At 34.7% G+C, this 7,069-nt stretch overlaps 1 pseudogene; it reads right to left on the reverse strand.

Moving 5' to 3' along the window:
• Nucleotides 1-3,865: 3,865 nt before the first annotated feature.
• Nucleotides 3,866-3,955, reverse strand: LOC123387149 (annotated as a pseudogene).
• Nucleotides 3,956-7,069: the final 3,114 nt, after the last annotated feature.

Genomic DNA, 7,069 nt, shown 5'->3' on the forward strand with positions numbered 1-7,069 from the left:
CGTATTACAAATACGCAATGAGCTCCACTCATTTGCAAACCAAGAGCAAGTCAATAGTGTTTGCTTATAAGGTCACAACTAATGAGTGCCTTCTATTTTTCTCTTTCTTCTACTATGCAGCAAGTAGTGAACTCTCACATGGAATAGGTTTAGGGAAATTAAACATATAACTTATATGTATTTATATACGACCCTAGATGTGTAGACATATGTATGTTGATGCGTATGCACACACACCCCACAAGGCACATAGGGGCCTGACAGAGTTCCCTTTAGAACCACATCTTCTAGTTCTATCTCCTTATTTACCTCCCAACCCCAGGACACAGTTTTGTCTTGTTTCATAATCCATTCAGACTGAACTTGCCTGTCCTACTCATATTATTCATTCAATTAAAGTCAAATTTATGTAGAATAAAGGTTAAATTACTTGCTTAAAATTAGCAAATGAATGGCTAATTTTTTTAAAAATTTGTGGATTAAGGAATATCTATATAATTCTATTTTTCTCAAATTCTCATTTTTCTTGCCTAGTCACATCTGTCCTCATAGATTGAATTGTATTTTCAATCAGGAATCACTTATCAAGAGTAGTTTCTGGTTGTCTCAAATTCTAGGAGTCCTGAAACAAGCACTGTGAAATAGATCTCACATCATTGACGTTAAGTGGAGAATAATGATCAGTTATAATTTTAAGAAATATTAACATGTATTGAGCTTATTATGATTCATTTTTATCTCATTTTAATCTACAAAATAACCTTATGTGGGACCATTTTTACTCATTTCCAAAAAAGGAAATTGAGACACAGGGGAGCTATGTGATTTGTCACATGGTCAATAAACTGTAGAAATAGTAAGGTGGAAGATTTCAAATCCCACCATTCTCTTGCCAGGATTTGATATCTGACTGTAACTATAAAAGCATTTAGGCTGACAAGTATGGTTCGGTACGTCCTTATTCAAAGGGATAGTAATAGCTAACATTTATTCAAAAATTACTTCATTTAAACCTCCCAACTATGCCTCTAAGGGAGGTGCTATCACTGCTTCAGTTTCGCTGGGAAAGAGACTGAGACAGAAATTATAAAGCCGGAAGTTTATTGGGTAATGTACCCCAGGACTGACATCTGAAGCAAAGGAAAGGAAGGGAGATTAGGCACAGGAGGAGCTGGGCTGTGATGCAGCCACAACATAAGTCTCACCATTCCTCCCAGGGGTTCTAGAACACAGACAGCCCTGTGGAGTTCCATGAACTGAGGCAAAGAGGTTAGGTGTTTACACCGACAGTGACCAGACACTGGATGTGGGCTGTTCCTGGGAGTGATAAAGCCTTGGGTGATGGCAGAGGGCAAACTCCAGAGGTGTTTTTAGCTCTGAGTCATCAGCTCCAACATCCCTAGCAGTTGGGGCATGAGAAAAATTTAGTCCTAAAGCGTCAGCAGAATGCTAGTCAGATTCTGGGTGATGTTCGAGGTATTTACAGATGAAAAAACTGAAGAATTATCTTCATCAAATCAAATAAATATCAAGTGACATAGATGAGGCATGACTCCAGATCTGTTGGTCTCTAGTGTGAGTGCTAACCAGTGTGTTATGCTACCTCGGGATGGGGAAGAATTACTGGGGACCAGAGGAAAGGTTAGCAGGACTGTGATGGGAACAAACACATCTATATAACTACAACGGAAGCTACCTAACTCTGTCCACAGTCTCATCGGTTAAGGTCATATAATCACTGAGAAGTGACAAGATAGGAAAGAATGAATTCAACAACCATTTTAATTTTAGTTCTAGTGATTGTTAACTATCTTTTCAAAATGATATCAAGTATCTTTCTTAAAAGAAAGACTACATTAAAATGAAAAGTGTTGCATAACAAAGGAAACCATCAAATAAAAAGACAGCCTGCTGAATGGGAAAAGATTATTTGCAAAGGATATATACAATAAGGGATTAATACCCAGGATCTATAAAGGACTTACATAACTTAAAACCAAAACAAAACAACCCCACAAACAATCCAATTAAAAAGTGGGCAGGACCTCAATAGTCATTTTTTTCCAAGAAGACATACAAATGGCCAACAGATACATGATAAGCTGCTCCGCATCACTAAGCACCAGGAAAGCACAAAACCACAATGGAATAGTACTTCATTCCTGTCAGAATGGCTAATGGCTAAAAGCAAGAACACAAGGAAGGAGCTCTTTGGACTATTGGAGGGAATGTACAGTGGTATAGCCACCGTGGAGTATAGAGGTTCCTCAAAACAAAAACAAACAAAAAAAAAAAAGGGAAAAAAAAGCAAGTACCATAGAATGGAATAATTCCACTTCTGAGTATTTACCCAAGGAAAACGAAAAGACTAATTCAAAGAATTACATGAAGCCATATGTTTATTGCAGCATTATTTACAATAGCGAAGAAATGGGAGAAACTCAAGTATCCATTGATAGATGAATGAATAAAGATGTGATCTGCACACACATATACATATAATGGAATATTACTGAGTCATAAAAAAGAATGAAATCTCAGCATTTTCAGTAACCTGCATAGACCCAGTGGATATAATACTGTGAAATAAGCTTGTCAGAGAAAGACAAATACCGTATGATTTCACTCATATGTGGAATTTAAGAAACAAAACAAATGAACAAACGAGAAAGAGACAAAGAGACTCTTAAATTTAGAGAACTGGTGGTTGCCAGAAGGGAAGTGAGTTGGGGAATGGAAAATAAAAGGGATTAAGAGTACAATTACTTTGATGAGCACTGACAAATGTATAGACTCTAAAACCTTTATACTGTACACCTGAAACTAATAGGACACTAATATATACTTATATATCAATTATACTTCAATAAAAAGATAATGATATGAAGTATCTTTCTTACAACAGAAAGTTAAAATATTTTTGAAAGTTTATACACAAAAGAGAAAAATTAAAAATGGAAATTCAGATGCGTTAGTAGTATAAGAATAGAACTCCCACACCAGCAATCTCCAACTTTCTGGTAAATTAGGCTTTCTTGAACTATAAATCACATATGTGTAATTAACTCTGCTTATAGAAAACAAGAATTCTGTGCGCAAATATATTTCATGGAAATTGATATCCTGATATATTTTTATGTACTTACTTTAGTTGAATTAGTTTAATGGTTAACTATCATGAAAAACCCCCAAAAGGTTTGTGTGTGTGTGTGTGCGCTAATTTAACAGCGATTGAATGCAACAGTTAAACTTTAAAAAAAAAAAAAAAAAAAAAACAGAACTTCTTTTTTAGAATGCCTTTGACAGGCTCTAATTTCCAATGTACAAAAGAAGGAATCCTAGTCTTCCTAGTCCATATTTAACCAAAGTGAGCCAATGGAGAAGATCTGAAGAGAAGTAATTCCATACAGGTTGCATGGGACTTTGAGTATAATAATTTGAAGAGGAACAAGGGAATGAAAGGAGAGATGAAAAAAGAAGGAGGCAGAGATGGAAGAGCTTGCTTAAGGTATAATTGTAGAAATAGTAAAGTGCCATGAGACCATCAGAAATGGAAAAGATTTAAAAACTTTGTATTCCAGTGCCCTCTCAATTCACAGATCTCTACCAAAGTGCTAACAAGTCACCATCCTCTCATAATCCTACTTTCATCTTGTTTTTAAACATAAAGATAAGAAACTATCATATGCCTTTTCACTCCACAATCCGACTATAGTATGTCTGTAATAGAGCATTCCTGGGATTTTCTAATCCAACAAACATTACCTAAAAAGGAAAGGACTCTGTTCTGGTATTTGTTCCTAAAAAACTTATTATATGATCACTGCATTCTTTTGTAAGGATTCACAAAGTGATTGTTTATTAACCCATTTGAGAACTTGACCAAGGATGATGTCATGCTCATACATCAATTCTAGTAACAAACTATAGAAATGATCCCTGAAAGTATAGTCTTACATCAATTCTATAGTTCAGAATTATCCTCCTTTTTGGTATTTACAAGGTTTCAGACTTGGAAACTAGGTTGTCAATGGTTACCCAGTGAAAAACAATCCCACTGGTAAATAATAATTCATTTTTTGCATGAATTTTCACTCTGTTGTAATATGATGATTAAGCTTAGTCAAAAAAGACATTTACACATTAACAGAATGCCTGTTCACTAAAGTGTTCAAGAAAATGCTGGACAATTCCATGTCAGAGTTAAATGATGCTTTGTTCCTGTCACCAAAGTATTCTACACCTTTACAGTATAATGGTACATCCACCACACAAATGAATCCATTATTTGAACAAATGGAGGGGAAAAGTTTTTATCTGATTACTTTGTACTAAATACTGAACTGAAAACTGAGGGGACAAAGAAAAGTATGGCAAAATCTGACCCTAGAGAGTCTGCATTCTTCTTACTATCACCAAAACTCACTTTAGTAAATTTTAAGAACATTAAATAAAAACATTTCCTAAAACTTCATTTTTAAATTAAATCAATAGCTTAGAAATAAAGTATGCTATTCATTATAATAGCAATATGCTATTCATTATAACATCCAGGATCATATATTTTACTTCAAGACATCAGTGCCTTGAATATGCTATAACAGTCATTGTGAGTTTGCAGGAATATGGAACATCTACATTGTCTTCCAATGATCCCCCCCACTTTCCTCCTTAAACTTAAGAAAGTAAAGTTTTGCAGAAAGAATCAATGTTCTCAGTCTGGGTGAGGAATAAAAGACCTGAGAAATACATCATTGCATGATCTCCCATTCTGCCAGCATCCCTGACTAATCCAAAAGCAATTCAGAGACAACTAATAAGCAAGTACAAGATCAAACAATGCAGACCATATGCACAAGGGAACCAGGAACCAGGGGGACACAAAGATCCTATAGGAGAAATAAATATCTATTTTTTATACCGACCCAAGTCTTTATACTTTTATTCTCCAGAATGTATTCTATACAGATATACTTTGATTAGCAAATTTAAATGTGCTTATGTACAAAGTGATTAGCAATTACATGACTTGCTTTTTCCACCACTCAGATGTTTATTTTACCTTTAGGAAATCCTTTTCAACTCCTCAGGTAAAGCTCAATGTTACTCCCTAAACCAGTGATTCTCAAACTTTACTATTCAGGACACTTGTATTAAACTCTTGGGATATTCCTTTAAAGAACTGTAGCTTTCTTATCCTTATAAAAAAAAAAATCAGTCTCTGGTACTATATTCAAAATTCTGCCTTTTGGGACACCTGGGTGGCTCAGTTGGTTGGACGACTGCCTTCAGCTCAGGTGATGATCCTGGAGTCCCAGGATCGAGTCCCGCATTGAACTCCCAGCTCCATGGGGAGTCTGCTTCTCTCTCTGACCTTCTCCTCGTTCATGCTCTCTCTCACTGTCTCTCTCTCAAGTAAATAAATAAAATCTTTAAAAAAAAAAAAATTCTGCCTTTTTTTTTTTTTTTAATTCTAAGGATTCCTATGTACATCAAAACTGGAGAGGCATGGAAATAATCTAAGATCTACTCTCATTCTCTAAGAAACATCTCTTTAGAGTTCATCATTTTTAATCTGCATAGCAAAGGAATTAAGTATCACTATAAGTAACAGGAATCTACAGGTGAATCATAAGCATTAATATGTCAAGTGTGACTGTCTTATTAAAGTTCTAACTTTTTAATGGTTGGGGGTGGGGAGAAGAAAAAACAAAAATGGCTAGTTTGGGATTGATTTCCATCTCATTACTGCAAATTGGAAAAGCTAGGAAGTGAGAGAAAAGCAGATAATGAGCTTGAAGATAATTATATAATATATTTGTAAGCATCTTTAATACCTATTTCTTAAGAAGTTAAAATCAGTATCTGCAATGGAAAGAAGATTCTGGGAAAATGGCTGCCTGAGCTAACATTCCTCGCCCCTTGTCCTCCTCTCAGTTACTTGTTGAAGAGGCTTAAATAATTAACCTTCATGGTAAAAACTTCCGAGGAAAACCAAGTTAAATATTTCATTGTTGCTAATGCCCAGGAGAGAATCAATGGACCAACATAGTTTAGGGTTAAGGCTACAGAGAAGTTTGGCAGTATACTGGTAGACTCTGTTTTGGGGATAAGAAAGGGGGTGTCTGCTTTTAGCGTTCTTCTGGAAGTGGCCTTTTTAGCCAATAAAAGAAATGTAGAAGATATACTCTTACATGGAATCATTTATGGTCCATTAGTCAAAAGGGGTCATTTTACTCCTGCTTGGTCCTAAAGAGGCCTGAGTTAACACGACTTTCTCCCTGTTTCCCAGTAGAATACTCAACAGTTGTTTCTGCTTGACCCACCTGTAGATGGTTCTCCAGTATGGTCACAGAATGAGAGGTTCCAAGATCTCTCTGTGATGTACTCAAATTACTGATATCTATGAGCAAAGAAAACTACAAACCATCAATACAGACACCATAAAGATATTCAGTGAAAGACTATATTTACATCCCATGTGAGTAACAGAAGTCTAGTATCTAAAATACATAAAGAACATTTGCAAATCAAAAAAAAAAAAAAGTTAAATTACCCAAAAGAAAACTGTGTCAAGGAATATGAAAAAGCAATACAGAAGCACCCAGGGAAAACTCTTGTAAATGTATACAGAAATATGCATTTCAGAATTAAAGAAAAAAGGAGAACCCTTTTTTGAAATTGTTTTTTTCATGTAAATACTGAATCATAATGATTTAAATAGAAACACATGACTCAATCCAAACACCTAATATTACATGAGAAAAAGTACAAGTACATGGTTTATACATTATGATACTATATACATAAGTTTTATAAACCATAAAATACTAAATTTATGCAGATACAGAGATTTTAGAATCTGCATAGGAATAATAACAAATTAAGGGTTGATTACTTCTGAAAAAGGAGAGAAGAAAACATGAGAAGACTTAGTGAATTCAGAGATTTCACTACTGAATCTAAGGTTTATGTATAAAACAAACCATAAAAAGGAAAAGAAAATAAGGCAGAATTATGATTTCATTTGTGAATTCATAGATGTTTGATTATTTTTTTCTGTATTTCT

The sequence above is a fragment of the Mustela putorius genome, unplaced genomic scaffold (assembly GCF_011764305.1).
Source record: "Mustela putorius furo isolate JIRA1106 unplaced genomic scaffold, ASM1176430v1.1 tig00003845_pilon_pilon_pilon, whole genome shotgun sequence".
Taxonomy (NCBI): domain Eukaryota; kingdom Metazoa; phylum Chordata; class Mammalia; order Carnivora; family Mustelidae; genus Mustela; species Mustela putorius.